Below are 15000 nucleotides of genomic sequence, written 5' to 3'. Positions count from 1 at the left end.
CCAGGACTTCCACATCCAGCTTCTTCACCTGCAGAATTGTCTGAGACCAGCCACCCGGACAACTGATGAAACTGTGGGTTTGCACAACCGAATCATTTCTGCACAAACTGTCAGAAATCGTCTCAGGGAAGCTCATCTGCGTGCTCGTCATCCTCACCAGGGTCTTGACCAGGCTGCAGATCAGCATCGTAATCGACCACTGGCATGCTGGAGAAGTGTGCTCTTCACGGATGAATCCAGGTTTGAACTGTATCGGGCAGATGGCAGACAGTGTGTATGGCGTTGTGTGGGCGAGTGGTTTCCTCATGTCAACGTTGTGAACAGAGTGCCCCATGGTGGCGATGGAGTTATGGTATGGACAGGCATTAGCTACGGATAACAAACACAGTTATATTTTATTAATGGCAATTTGAATGTGCAGAGATACCGTGACGAGATCCTGAGGCCCATTGTTGTGCCGCCCCCATCACCTCATGTTTCAGCATGATAATGCACTGCCCACTGTTGCAAGGATCTGTACACACTTCCTGGAAGCTGAAAATATCCCAGTTCTTCCATGGCCTGCATACTCACCAGACTTGTCACCCATTGAGCATGTTTGGGATGCTCTGGATCGACGTGTATGACAGCGACTTCCAGTTCCCACCAATATCCAGCAACTTCGCACAACCATTGAAGAGGTGTGGGACAACATTCCACAGGCCACAATCAACTGTCTGATCAACTCTTATGTGAAGTAGATGTGTCGCGCTGCATGAGGCAAATGGTGGTCACACCAGATACTGACTGGTTTTACAATCCACAACCCTAATTTATTTTTAGTAAGTATCTGTGACCAACAGATGCATATCTGTATTCCCAGTCATGTGAAATCCACAGATTAGGGCCTAATGAATTTATTTCAATTGACTGATTTTTGCATGTTCCGTAAATATTTTTGTTCAGTGTATATGAGGGAGATCAATGAGTTGGGCTATAACCAATGTCAGTTAGTCAATAGGATCAGCTGTGTGGAAAAGCACCACTAGACTTATGGCCGTGGCACTATGAGTGGATACTCTGCCTCCAGAACCTGTAGTGTTACAGTGGGGGAAAAAATGTTTTTTTCTGACAGAGCATTTTGTAACCACCTTTATGGAATGTCAGGGTGTGACAAGTGTCTTAACCCCTCTGCAACCTGGTGACAACGTAAGTACAACCTGTCATGTCCCTGACTTCTCACAGTGAGTAGGACTGTGTGTCATAGGGAGAGAGAGGTGGAGACAGGGATACCAATTTAACACGATAAGCAAAAGGTCAACTCACTCAGAGAGAGAAAGAGGGAGGGAGGGAGGGAGGGAGGGAGGGAGGGAGGGAGGGAGGGAGAGAGGGAGGGAGAGAGAGAGAGGGAGAGAGAGAGAGAGAGAGAGAGAGAGAGAGAGAGAGAGAGAGAGAGAGAGAGAGAGAGGGAGGGAGGATGTCAGGAATTGGGGAAGTAGACAGATAGCGGAGAGGAGAGAACATGACAGAGAGAGGAGACAGAGAAAGAGAGAGAGGGAAAGGAGGGAGAGAGATTGTGTGAGAGAGGGAGAAAGGGTAAACAGTATTGATATATTTAGTGTGCAGCGCTCAGGGCTTTGATAGCAGCTTGACATGCTTGTTACTGGGAGCTTTACTGTGTTTGAAGTATTATGCATAGAGCCACCCTGTGCCACTGCACTCACTGGCAGGTGAAACGGCTCAACTTAGCCCTGCTTATGCACACACACATACACACACAATGTGTGTTGTTCATTCACCCACGCACACATGCATGTGTTTATTATGAAGACACAATCACACAACGACTCACCCATGTGTATTGACCTGATTCACTCAGACCCTCTCTCTCTCTCTCTCTCTCTCTCTCTCTCTCTCTCTCTCTCTCTCTCTCTCTCTCTCTCTCTCTCGCTCTCTCTCTCTCTCTCTCTTCATCTTCCGCTAGGTGATATGTGTTGAATATCTCATTCATCTTCTTGCTAGTAAGTCATGTGATGAGAGCTATTGATGGTCACATCTTTGGGCTTCTTTGTGTGTGTGTGTGTGTGTGTGTTCATGCGTGCGTGCGTGTGTGTGTGTTATTGACATGGCTGGTAACCTACTGGGCAGAGACATCAGTTCAACATCTATTTATGATTTACATTTGGTCGAGTTGTCAACTAAAGTGCATTCAGTGTGAAATCAACCAAATATTTCTGGGTTTAGGTTAAAAATTAGGTGAATAAAATATAAAATTCCCTTACGTTCATGGTTTTTGGTAATCCAATCAGTTTTCCATGTTGATTCAACATCATCACGTCATTTGTTTGTTGAATATACTTGGAAACGATGTTTATTCAATCAGTTTTTGCCCAGTGATCTCTGCTTGTGGTCATTGAGGAGTGATCATGCTGGTAATTAGGTAACGTGGCCGTTTTTCCAGAATAATCTATGGATTGGGTGCTGAGTGGGACGGGATTGATCTCCTGCTGCGAAGTGGAAATCAGAACTAGAGAACTCAATGTGTCTGAACTGGCATCTCTGTGTGTGTCCATGTGTGTCAGTGACAGATGACAGTATATCAGACTATCCTCTACTCTGATGTTACCTTGGTGTTACCGTTTTACCCCCCTTCCTCACACCAACACCAGCCTGCTCTCTCTATCCTTTGTCTTTCCCTTTGTTTATTACTTTTTGTTATACCCACAATGCACCCCACAGACGAACTGCGGCTCACACACACTCTGTACCAGCTAGTTGCTCTCTCTCCCTCACTCCTTCTCTCTCCCTCTCTCCTTATCTCTCTCTCTCTCTCTCTCTCTCTCTCTCTCTCTCTCTCTCTCTCAACCTCTGTCTCTTTCCCTCTCTCTCAATCTCTGTCTCTCTATGTCTCTCACTTTCTCTCTCTCTATCTCTCTCTGACTCCCTGTCTCCCACCCTCTCTCTCTCTCTCTCTCTCTCTCTCTCTCTCTCTCTCTCTCTCTCTCTCTCTCTCTCTCTCTCTCTCTGTCTCTTTCACTCTTCCATCCCCATCTCTACCTCTCCTCCTCTTCCATCCCCCATCTCTACCTCTCCTCCGATTCTATTCCCCATCTCTACCTCTCCTCCTCTTACATCCCACATCTCTACCTCTCCTCCTCTTCCATCCCCCATCTCTACCTCTCCTCCTCCTCCATCCCCCATCTCTACCTCTCCTCCTCTTCCATCCCCCATCTCTACCTCTCCTCCTCTTCCATCCCCCATCTCTACCTCTCCTCCTCCTCCATTCAAATCAAATCAAATCAAATGTATTTATATAGCCCTTCGTACATCAGCTGATATCTCAAAGTGCTGTACAGAAACCCAGCCTAAAACCCCAAACAGCAAGCAATGCAGGTGTAGAAGCACTTCCATTCCCCATCTCTACCTCTCCTCCTCCTCCATCCCCCATCTCTACCTCTCCTCCTCCTCCATTCCCCATCTCTACCTCTCCTCCTCCTCCATCCCCCATCTCTACCTCTCCTCCTCTTCCATCCCCCATCTCTTCCTCTCCTCCTCCTCCATTCCCCATCTCTACCTCTCCTCCTCCTCCATCCCCCATCTCTACCTCTCCTCCTCCATCCCCATCTCTACCTCTCCTCCTCCTCCATCCCCCATCTCTACCTCTCTTCCTCTTCCATTCCCCATCTCTACCTTTCCTCCTCTTCCATCCCACATCTCTACCTCTCCTCCTCTTCCATCCCCCATCTCTACCTCTCCTCCTCTTCCATCCCACATCTCTACCTCTCCTCCTCTTCCATCCCACATCTCTACCTCTCCTCCTCTTCCATCCCACATCTCTACCTCTCCTCCTCTTCCATCCCCCATCTCTACCTCACCTCCTCTTCCATCCCACATCTCTACCTCTCCTCCTCTTCCATCCCACATCTCTACCTCTCCTCCTCTTGCATCCCCCTTGCCTTCCCTTCTGTCTAGTGACCTCTGTGGTCCTCTCTGGTCCCCTGTGGTCGTCACATGGTCACAGGTTGGACGAGGTGCAGTCCTAGCTTGAGGACTGAATGTTGATCAGCCACTGATAGCCCTGTCACTGTGTGAGGTCGCGTTCGCCCCCTCCTCTCTGCATCTGTTTCAAACTGTAAACACAGATGTAAAAGGGTTCGTTACCATGACAATGGGGTCACAGTGTGTATGTGACTACCAACCTAGGTGATGGGTCACTTGCTTTTTTAGTGTAGCCCAACTCTGCTTAGTGCTCACACTGGTCACAAGAGATGAGAGGGGAGGAGAGGAGAGGATAATGTGTAAGGAGAGAGCAGGGGACGGGAGAAGGGAGGGAAGAGAGGTAGAGGAGAGTAGAGGGGAGAAAAGTAGAGGGGAGAGGAGAGAAGGAGAGAAGGAGAGAAATTGAGAGGACAGGGGAGGAGGAAAGGAATGGAGAGAAGAGGAGAAGAATCTGCAGTACTTTAGACTATTGAGATCCAGATGCTCCATCTCCCAGGTTGTTAAGTGTCTTTTGGATTCTGATCTGATCCTTGTCATCTCTCTCTACCTTTCCTTCTCTCTCTCTCCCTCTCTCTCTCTCTCTCTCTACCTTTTCCTCTCTCTCTCTCTACCATTCCCCCCTTTAACTCTCTCTCTCTCTCTCTCTCTCTCTCTCTCTCTCTCTCTCTCTCTCTCTACCTTACCTCCTCTCTCTCTCTCTTTCTCAATTCAATTCAATTCAAGGGGCTTTATTGGCATGGGAAACATGTTAACATTGCCAAAGCAAGTGAAGTAGATAATATACATATATCATACATGGGTTTTTATTTACAATGGTGTTTTTTCTTCACTGGTTGCCATTTTCTTGCGGCAGCAGGTCACAAATCTGGTGCTGTGATGGCACACTGTGGTATTTCACCCAGTAGATATGGGAGTTTATCAAAATTGGGTTTGTTTTCAAATTCTTTGTGGATCTGTGTAGTCTGAGGGAAATATGTATCTCTAATATGGTCATACATTGGGCAGGAGGTTAGGAAGTGCAGCTCAGTTTCCACCTCATTTTGTGGGCAGTGTGCACATAGCCTGTCTTCTCTTGAGAGCCATGTCTGCCTACGGCGGCCTTTCTCAATAGCAAGGCTATGCTCACTGAGTCTGTATATAGTCAAAGCTTTCCTTAAGTTTGGGTCAGTCACAGTGGTCAGGTATTCTGCCACTGTGTACTCTGTCTAGTTTGCTCTGTTTTTTTGTTAATTCTTTCCAATGTGTCAAGTAATTATCTTTTTGTTTTCTCATGATTTGGTTGGGACTAATTGTGCTGCTGTCCTGGGGATCTGTGGGGTGTGTTTGTGTTTCTGAACAGAGCCCCAGGACCAGCTTGTTTAGGGGACTCTTCCCCAGGTTCATCTCTCTGTAGGTGATGGCTTTGTAATGGAACGTTTGGGAATCAATTCATTTTAGGTGGTTGTAGAATATCAACGGCTCTTTTCTGGATGTTGCATGCTCTGGGTTGTACACGGAGGATATCTCTCTCTCTCTTTATCTTTTTCTCTCCCCATCCTCCATCTGTACTTCCAACCCGTCTCTCTCTTCATCCATCCATTTGCTTAGTTGTCCACTTGTATCTCTCCTTCACCTTCTCTTCTCTATCACATTCTCTCCATCCCAATGATCCTGCTGTCTGTCTCTCCCTCCTGTCTCTCCCTCCTGTCTCACGCCCTGTCTCTCCCTCCTGTCTCTCCCTCCTGTGTCTCCCTCCTGTCTTTCCCTCCTGTCTCTCCCTCCTGTATCTCCCTCCCGTATCTCCCTCCTGTCTCCCCCTGTCTCTCCCTCCTGTCTCTCCCTCCTGTCTCTCCCTCCTGTCTCTCCCTCCTGTCTTCCCTCCTGTCTCTCCCTCCTGTCTCTCCCTCCTGTCTCCCCCTGTCTCTCCCTCCTGTCTCCCCCTGTCTCTCCCTCCTGTCTCTCCCTCCTGTCTCATACCCTGTCTCTCCCCCCTGTCTCTCCCTCCTGTCTCTCCCTCCTGTCTCTCCCTCCTGGCTCTCTCTCCTGTCTCACGCCCTGTCTCTCCCTCCTGTCTCACACCATGTCTCTCCCTCCTGTCTCTCCCTCCTGTCTCACGCCCTGTCTCTCCCTCCTGTCTCTCCCTCCTGTCTCTCCCAGCACGTCGACACTATAAGTAAATTGGAGGTATAGCTGCAGCCTTAATTCCCTCCGTTCATCTCTCTGAGTTCAGTAAAGCTATCTATATGGTAATCAACAACACACACACACACACACACACACACACACACACTGCAGCTCTGCATGAGTGGCATCCGTCAACCTCATTAACAAGCACATCTCTCTTTCTCAGATGCATGATATTTCTGTATCTCTCTCTCTCTCTCTCTCTCTCTCTCTCTCTCTCTCTCTCTCTCCTCTGAAGTCTTCTGTTCTCCAATCTCCACCTGGCCTGACCTGGCCTCACCTGGCAGCAATACAGCCCCATTCAGCTACTACACACCTGACTACCAGCTCAGCATGTGTGTACGTTTGTTTGTGTGTGTGTTTTATGATCGCCTGATAGGCAACTACACGTGGAGGTGTTGTTCGGTAGCCTGATTAGCGTACGTGGCTAATGAAACACCCTTAACCCATCTAGATGGCTGGACTCAGTCATGACAGGTCTTCTCCACTGGCAAGAAGGTGACACATACTCCTTACACATCCTGCTATGCTGTTAAAAACAACTCTGCTCTACTGGAAATCGTAGCTGATCTCTACAAATGTATTTTGATGGTCGATGTGTTGTTATGGTCTCAGTAGTAAGTCTCTTTGACTACAGTCAGAGGAATCACTGCTAGAGAAACATGTTGTTAGTCTCTTTGACTACAGTCAGAGGAATCACTGCTAGAGAAACATGTTGTTAGTCTCTTTGACTACAGTCAGAGGAATCACTGCTAGAGAAACATGTTGTTAGTCTCTTTGACTACAGTCAGAGGAATCACTGCTAGAGAAACATGTTGTTAGTCTCTTTGACTACAGTCAGAGGAATCACTGCTAGAGAAACATGTTGTTAGTCTCTTTGACTACAGTCAGAGAATCACTGCTAGAGAAACATGTTGTTAGTCTCTTTGACTACAGTCAGAGGAATCACTGCTAGAGAAACATGTTGTTCGTCTCTTTGACTACAGTCAGAGGAATCACTGCTAGAGAAACATGTTGTTAGTCTCTTTGACTACAGTCAGAGGAATCACTGCTAGAGAAACATGTTGTTAGTCTCTTTGACTACAGTCAGAGGAATCACTGCTAGAGAAACATGTTGTTAGTCTCTTTGACTACAGTCAGAGGAATCACTGCTAGAGAAACATGTTGTTAGTCTCTTTGACTACAGTCAGAGGAATCACTGCTAGAGAAACATGTTGTTAGTCTCTTTGACTACAGTCAGAGGAATCACTGCTAGAGAAACATGTTGTTAGTCTCTTTGACTACAGTCAGAGGAATCACTGCTAGAGAAACATGTTGTTAGTCTCTTTGACTACAGTCAGAGGAATCACTGCTAGAGAAACATGTTGTTAGTCTCTTTGACTACAGTCAGAGGAATCACTGCTAGAGAAACATGTTGTTAGTCTCTTTGACTACAGTCAGAGAATCACTGCTAGAGAAACATGTTGTTCGTCTCTTTGACTACAGTCAGAGGAATCACTGCTAGAGAAACATGTTGTTAGTCTCTTTGACTACAGTCAGAGGAATCACTGCTAGAGAAACATGTTGTTAGTCTCTTTGACTACAGTCAGAGGAATCACTGCTAGAGAAACATGTTGTTAGTCTCTTTGACTACAGTCAGAGGAATCACTGCTAGAGAAACATGTTGTTAGTCTCTTTGACTACAGTCAGAGGAATCACTGCTAGAGAAACATGTTGTTAGTCTCTTTGACTACAGTCAGAGGAATCACTGCTAGAGAAACATGTTGTTAGTCTCTTTGACTACAGTCAGAGAATCACTGCTAGAGAAACATGTTGTTAGTCTCTTTGACTACAGTCAGAGGAATCACTGCTAGAGAAACATGTTGTTCGTCTCTTTGACTACAGTCAGAGGAATCACTGCTAGAGAAACATGTTGTTAGTCTCTTTGACTACAGTCAGAGGAATCACTGCTAGAGAAACATGTTGTTAGTCTCTTTGACTACAGTCAGAGGAATCACTGCTAGAGAAACATGTTGTTAGTCTCTTTGACTACAGTCAGAGGAATCACTGCTAGAGAAACATGTTGTTAGTCTCTTTGACTACAGTCAGAGGAATCACTGCTAGAGAAACATGTTGTTAGTCTCTTTGACTACAGTCAGAGGAATCACTGCTAGAGAAACATGTTGTTAGTCTCTTTGACTACAGTCAGAGGAATCACTGCTAGAGAAACATGTTGTTAGTCTCTTTGACTACAGTCAGAGGAATCACTGCTAGAGAAACATGTTGTTAGTCTCTTTGACTACAGTCAGAGGAATCACTGCTAGAGAAACATGTTGTTAGTCTCTTTGACTACAGTCAGAGAATCACTGCTAGAGAAACATGTTGTTCGTCTCTTTGACTACAGTCAGAGGAATCACTGCTAGAGAAACATGTTGTTAGTCTCTTTGACTACAGTCAGAGGAATCACTGCTAGAGAAACATGTTGTTAGTCTCTTTGACTACAGTCAGAGGAATCACTGCTAGAGAAACATGTTGTTAGTCTCTTTGACTACAGTCAGAGAATCACTGCTAGAGAAACATGTTGTTAGTCTCTTTGACTACAGTCAGAGGAATCACTGCTAGAGAAACATGTTGTTAGTCTCTTTGACTACAGTCAGAGGAATCACTGCTAGAGAAACATGTTGTTCGTCTCTTTGACTACAGTCAGAGGAATCACTGCTAGAGAAACATGTTGTTAGTCTCTTTGACTACAGTCAGAGGAATCACTGCTAGAGAAACATGTTGTTCGTCTCTTTGACTACAGTCAGAGGAATCACTGCTAGAGAAACATGTTGTTAGTCTCTTTGACTACAGTCAGAGGAATCACTGCTAGAGAAACATGTTGTTAGTCTCTTTGACTACAGTCAGAGGAATCACTGCTAGAGAAACATGTTGTTAGTCTCTTTGACTACAGTCAGAGGAATCACTGCTAGAGAAACATGTTGTTAGTCTCTTTGACTACAGTCAGAGGATTCACTGCTAGAGAAACATGTTGTTAGTCTCTTTGACTACAGTCAGAGGAATCACTGCTAGAGAAACATGTTGTTCGTCTCTTTGACTACAGTCAGAGGAATCACTGCTAGAGAAACATGTTGTTAGTCTCTTTGACTACAGTCAGAGGAATCACTGCTAGAGAAACATGTTGTTCATCTCTTTGACTACAGTCAGAGAATCACTGCTAGATAAACATGTTGTTAGTCTCTTTGACTACAGTCAGAGAATCACTGCTAGAGAAACATGTTGTTAGTCTCTTTGACTACAGTCAGAGGAATCACTGCTAGAGAAACATGTTGTTAGTCTCTTTAACTACAGTCAGAGAATCACTGCTTGAGAAACATGTTGTTAGTCTCTTTGACTACAGTCAGAGGAATCACTGCTAGAGAAACATGTTGTTAGTCTCTTTGACTACAGTCAGAGGAATCACTGCTAGAGAAACATGTTGTTAGTCTCTTTGACTACAGTCAGAGGAATCACTGCTAGAGAAACATGTTGTTAGGTGAGACCAGGTGTTTGCTGGGTCAAATCCCTGCTGGGTAGCAGAAAGTAGAAGATTAACTGACAACCGGAGGGCTGCTGGTTTCAGATGCTTCCCACAAACCATCTGCTGCTGAATCCCCGAGTAACTCCAGAACTGCACCAGGGGCACTGTACTTCAGCTGACCCTGTGCTCCCCACTCCTCTCAAGTGGTGTGTGTTTGTGTGTTGTCTCTGGGTGAGAACAAAGATTTATATTATAACAGATGGACAATAAATGACTATTCTACTCTATGATGCATAGATATCCAGTCTGTTCATTTGTTGATTATTAAGAAGGAAAGGAGACAAGGAAATGAAACAATATAGTTAAGGAACGTTAGGTCACAGCGAGAGGAGAGGAATGTGTGGGTGTTGAATTGGTCATTGAGGAATGGTTGGTTTGATAGGCAAAGAGTGTGGTTTCTTCCTCTTGGTTTGAGGTTTGGCCCCATAGAGAATTTGCTGAAAGGCCGCTTTTCTGTATGTAAATGTATATTATATTTCACAGGTCTATAACCAGTCCAATGGCCTGGTCTTTTGTGAGGACTTAGTCAATAACATCATAGGGTTTTTCACAGATAGAATTCAGAGAATGATCTCACCTTCCCTGAGGAATATGCCCACATCACAAGTCTACGGTCATTCATCCAAACACTGCTTTCTTTTAATAAGATAGCAACCGCAGACCCAGGAACAGCAGTCTCCCATCTACTCTATAGTTAAACAGAGCATGTTGGCTGTTCCCAGGCCTGTCCTGTCCGTGCGTGTCTTGATGTATGGCTATCAAAGCTGTGACCCCCCTGTAGTTAATAGATTTACTGGTGTCTAACCCAAGCATGGTCCTTCATCGTCACTTACTGTGCATATCTAATCATTAATAATGAGTGTGTGTGTGTACGTGCGTCTGCGTGTATGTGTGTGTGTGTGTGTGTGTTTACGTGCGTGCGTGTGTGTACGTGGGTGCGTGCGCGCGCGCGCGTGTGTGTTTGTGTGTGTGTGTGGAAAGCATGTGCGTGTGAAATTTGCAGAGCCCTCCCCAACCCCTCAATCTGTCCTCATCTTTAATAGGCTTCATGGGAAAGTGGCAGCTACTGGGAGAGGAGAGGAGGAAATCAATACAGGCTCAGTGTTCTGCACTTGGCGGGAGGCAGGTGGGAGGCAGGTGGGAGGCAGGCGGGAGGCAGGTGGGAGATAAGAGGTCACACACACACTTACAGGAGTGTGCACAACTGTATGCATGAATGTACATACACACAATCATAGACACTCTGTCACTCACACAGGCACCTGAGACCTCTGCCCTGGCCTTGTCGGACAGAGCGATGACAGGAGAGATACTGAGGCAGACAATTACTGTGAGACAGGCTAGCATGGCCTGAGAGGACCTGTTACAGATTCCCTTCCTGCCGCCACCCATTACTCACTCCTTTTCTCCTTCTCTATCTTCTTTGCCCCCTCCCTTCCTCCCCTTCTCTCTTCCTCACTCCCTCCCTCACTTTGTTTATCCATCCCTCACTTCCTCCCTCCCTCACTCTCTTTCTTACTCTCTCTGCCTCCCCCCCTCTCTCTCTTGCTCTCTCTATCTCTGTTCCCCCCTTCTCTCTCTCTCTTACTCTCTCAATTCAATTCAATTTCAATTCAAGGGCTTTATTGGCATGGGAAACATGTGTTAACATTGCCAAAGCAAGTGAGGTAGACAACATACATAGTGAATATATAAAGTGAAAAACAACAAAAATGAACAGTAAACATTACACATACAGAAGTTTCAAAACAGTAAAGACATTACAAATGTCATATTATATATATATATATATACAGTGTTTTAACAATGTACAAATGGTTAAAGGACACAAGATAAAATAAATAAGCATAAATATGGGTTGTATTTACAATGGTGTTTGTTCTTCACTGGTTGCCCTTTTTTCTCTCTCTTTCTCTTTCTCTCTCTATTTCTCTCACTGCCACTTTCTCTTTTGCTCTCTCTGCCCCCCTATTTCTCTCTTATTCTTTATGTCCTCTCTCTCTTTCTCTCTCTCTCTCTCTCTCTCTCTCTCTCTCTCTCTCTCTCTCTCTCTCTCTCTCTCTCCCTTCTCTCTGTCATGTACGTTACATCTACCTGTTTACAGTGCTAAACATATTTGTGTCAGAAACCCACTGATCCCATCTTATCTCTCACTAACACCATTCTATATCTCACTAACACCATGCTATCACTCACTAACACCATGCTATCTCACTAACACCATCCTATCTCTCACTAACACCATCCTATCCTACTGACACCATCCTATTTCTCACTAACACCATCCTATCTCACTAACACCATCCTATTTCTCACGAACACCATCCTCTTTCACTAACACCATCCTATCTCTCACTAACACCATCCTATCCTACTAACACCATCCTATCTCTCACTAACACCATCCCATCTCACTAACCCCAATCCTATCTCACTAACACTATCCCATCTCTCACTAACACCATCCTATCTCACTAACACCATCCTATTTCTCACTAACACCATCTTATCCTACTAACACCATCCTATCTCTCACTAACACCATCCTATTTCTCACTAACACCATCCCATCTCACTAACCCCAATCCTATCTCACTAACACTATCCCATCTCTCACTAACACCATCCTATCTCACTAACACCATCCTATTTCTCACGAACACCATCCTCTCTCACTAACACCATCCTATCTCTCACTAACACCATCCCATCTCACTAACCCCAATCCTATCTCACTAACACTATCCCATCTCTCACTAACACCATCCTATCTCACTAACACCATCCTATTTCTCACGAACACCATCCTCTCTCACTAACACCATCCTATCTCTCACTAACACCATCCTATCTCTCACTAACACCATCCTATCCTACTAACACCATCCTATCTCTCACTAACACCATGCTATCTCACTAACACCATCATATCTCCCACTAACACCATACTATTTCTCACTAACACCATCCCATCTCTCACTAACACCATCCTATCTCTCACTAACACCATCCTATCTCACTAACACCATCCTATTTCTCACAAACACCATCATATCTCTCACTAACACCATCCTATCTCTCACTAACACCATCTTATCCTACTAACACCATCCTATCTTTCACTAACACCATCCTATCCTACTAACACCATCCTATCTCTCACTAACACCATCCTATCTTTCACTAACACCATCCTATCTCTCACTAACACCATCCTATCTCACTAACACCATCCTATTTCTCACAAACACCATCATATCTCTCACTAACACCATCCTATCTCACACTAACACCATCTTATCCTACTAACACCATCCTATCTTTCACTAACACCATCCTATCCTACTAACACCATCCTATCTTTCACTAACACCATCCTATCTTTCACTAACACCATCCTATTTCTCACTAACACCATCCCATCTCACTAACACCATCCCATCTCTCACTAACACCGTCATATCTCTGACTAACACGGTCCTATCCTACTAACACCATCTTATCCTACTAACACCATCCCATCTCACTAACACCATCCTATTTCTCACTAACACCATCCCATCTCTCACTAACACCATCCTATCTCTCACTAACACCATCCCATCTCACTAACACCATCCCATCTCTCACTAACACCGTCATATCTCTCACTAACACCGTCCTATCTCACTAACACCATCTTATCCTACTAACACCATCCCATCTCACTAACACCATCCTATTTCTTACTAACACCATCCCATCTCTCACTAACACCATCTTATCTCTCACTAACACCATCTTATCCTACTAACACCATCCCATCTCACTAACACCGTCCTATCTCACTAACACCATCCCATCTCTCACTAACACCATCCTATCCTACTAACACCATCCCATCGCTCACTAACACCATCCTATCCTACTAACACCATCCCATCGCTCACTAACACCATCCTATCTCACTAACACCATCCCATCTCTCACTAACACCGTCATATCTCTCACTAACACCGTCCTATCTCTCACTAACACCGTCCTATCACACCTTTACACTGCATGATACAGCTATATGACACACGTATAACACACATAGCAATACTGGAGGACACTCAACATATTCTTCACCCTAGCAGAATAATTAACATTTATGCATTTTATATTCTGATCTTGTTTTCTGCTCGTAAAAGAGTTGCTAAACACTCAGTTAATCATTTAGATCTACCTCTCAGATCATAAACACTCTTAATCATTTAGATCTCCCTCTCTGATCATAAACACTCTTAATCATTTAGATCTCCCTCTCAGATCATAAACACTCAGTTAATAATTTAGATCTCCCTCTCAGATCATAAACACTCTTAATCATTTAATCTCCCTCTCAGATGTTACTTCTCTCTTTCTTTTTCATACAGTTTCTCTCTTTATCTTTTCTCAGTTGAATATTTCAACTGCAATTTAATTAAGTCCACCACTCCCCACCCACCCCCCAACTCCCATTCTAAAGCCACACACATTCACGCACACACACATACACCTCCCTCCAGCAGACTCACATTCTAAAGCGATCTCCCTGCTACACCACAATGGCAATTAACAGGCTTTGGCTCCTAGGTGTTTGAACTGATGTTGCATAATTGCGTTGCTAATAGTGTCCTGGTTCATTCATAGAGACGCTTGGCCACCAGCAGAGTGTCTGGCTAGTGAGGAACGCTGTCTGCACAGAGAAAAAGATGGAGGGGACTTCAACTTGGATGCTACAAGTCAGTTGTCAATTTATATTGAGCATATCAGGTCTAGTGTAGAACAACATGGAACAGATACCTTTTAATACAGACCCAACGTAGCACAAACTAAATCCAGAGCCAACTCTTCCCAGGGCAAACATACAGGGGTAGTCCAAGTGTGGAGGACACACTTGTTAGCTCCCTTCTTGGTCTCTCAGTAGACACAATTAGAGTCCTGCTGTGTGTGTGGTATGGTGATTACCTCTAGCTGAGTCAGTCTGCAGTAGGGCTGTCCTGTTATTGTTATTCATCAGTGTCTGAGTCAGTCTGCAGTAGTCCTGTCCTGTTAGCGTCAGTCATCAGTGGCTGAGTCAGTCTGCAGTAGGCCTGTCCTGTTGGTGTTAGTGTCAGTCCTCAGTGGCTGAGTCAGTCTGCAGTAGGCCTGTCCTGTTAGCGTCAATCATCAGTGGCTGAGTCAGTCTGCAGTAGTCCTGTCCTGTTAGCGTCAGTCATCAGTGGCTGAGTCAGTCTGCAGTAGTCCTGTCCTGTTAGCGTCAGTCATCTGTGACTGAGTCAGTCTGCAGTAGGCCT

At 45.0% G+C, this 15000-nt stretch overlaps 1 protein-coding gene across 1 annotated transcript in view; it reads left to right on the top strand.

Moving 5' to 3' along the window:
* LOC109909474 (protocadherin Fat 3-like) overlaps nt 1-15000 on the top strand; it is a 335512-nt gene that overhangs the window by 216546 nt on the left and 103966 nt on the right.

Source organism: Oncorhynchus kisutch, linkage group LG18, assembly GCF_002021735.2.
Source record: "Oncorhynchus kisutch isolate 150728-3 linkage group LG18, Okis_V2, whole genome shotgun sequence".
Classification (NCBI taxonomy): Eukaryota; Metazoa; Chordata; class Actinopteri; order Salmoniformes; family Salmonidae; genus Oncorhynchus; species Oncorhynchus kisutch.
This window is presented reverse-complemented; position numbering and strand designations above follow the sequence as displayed.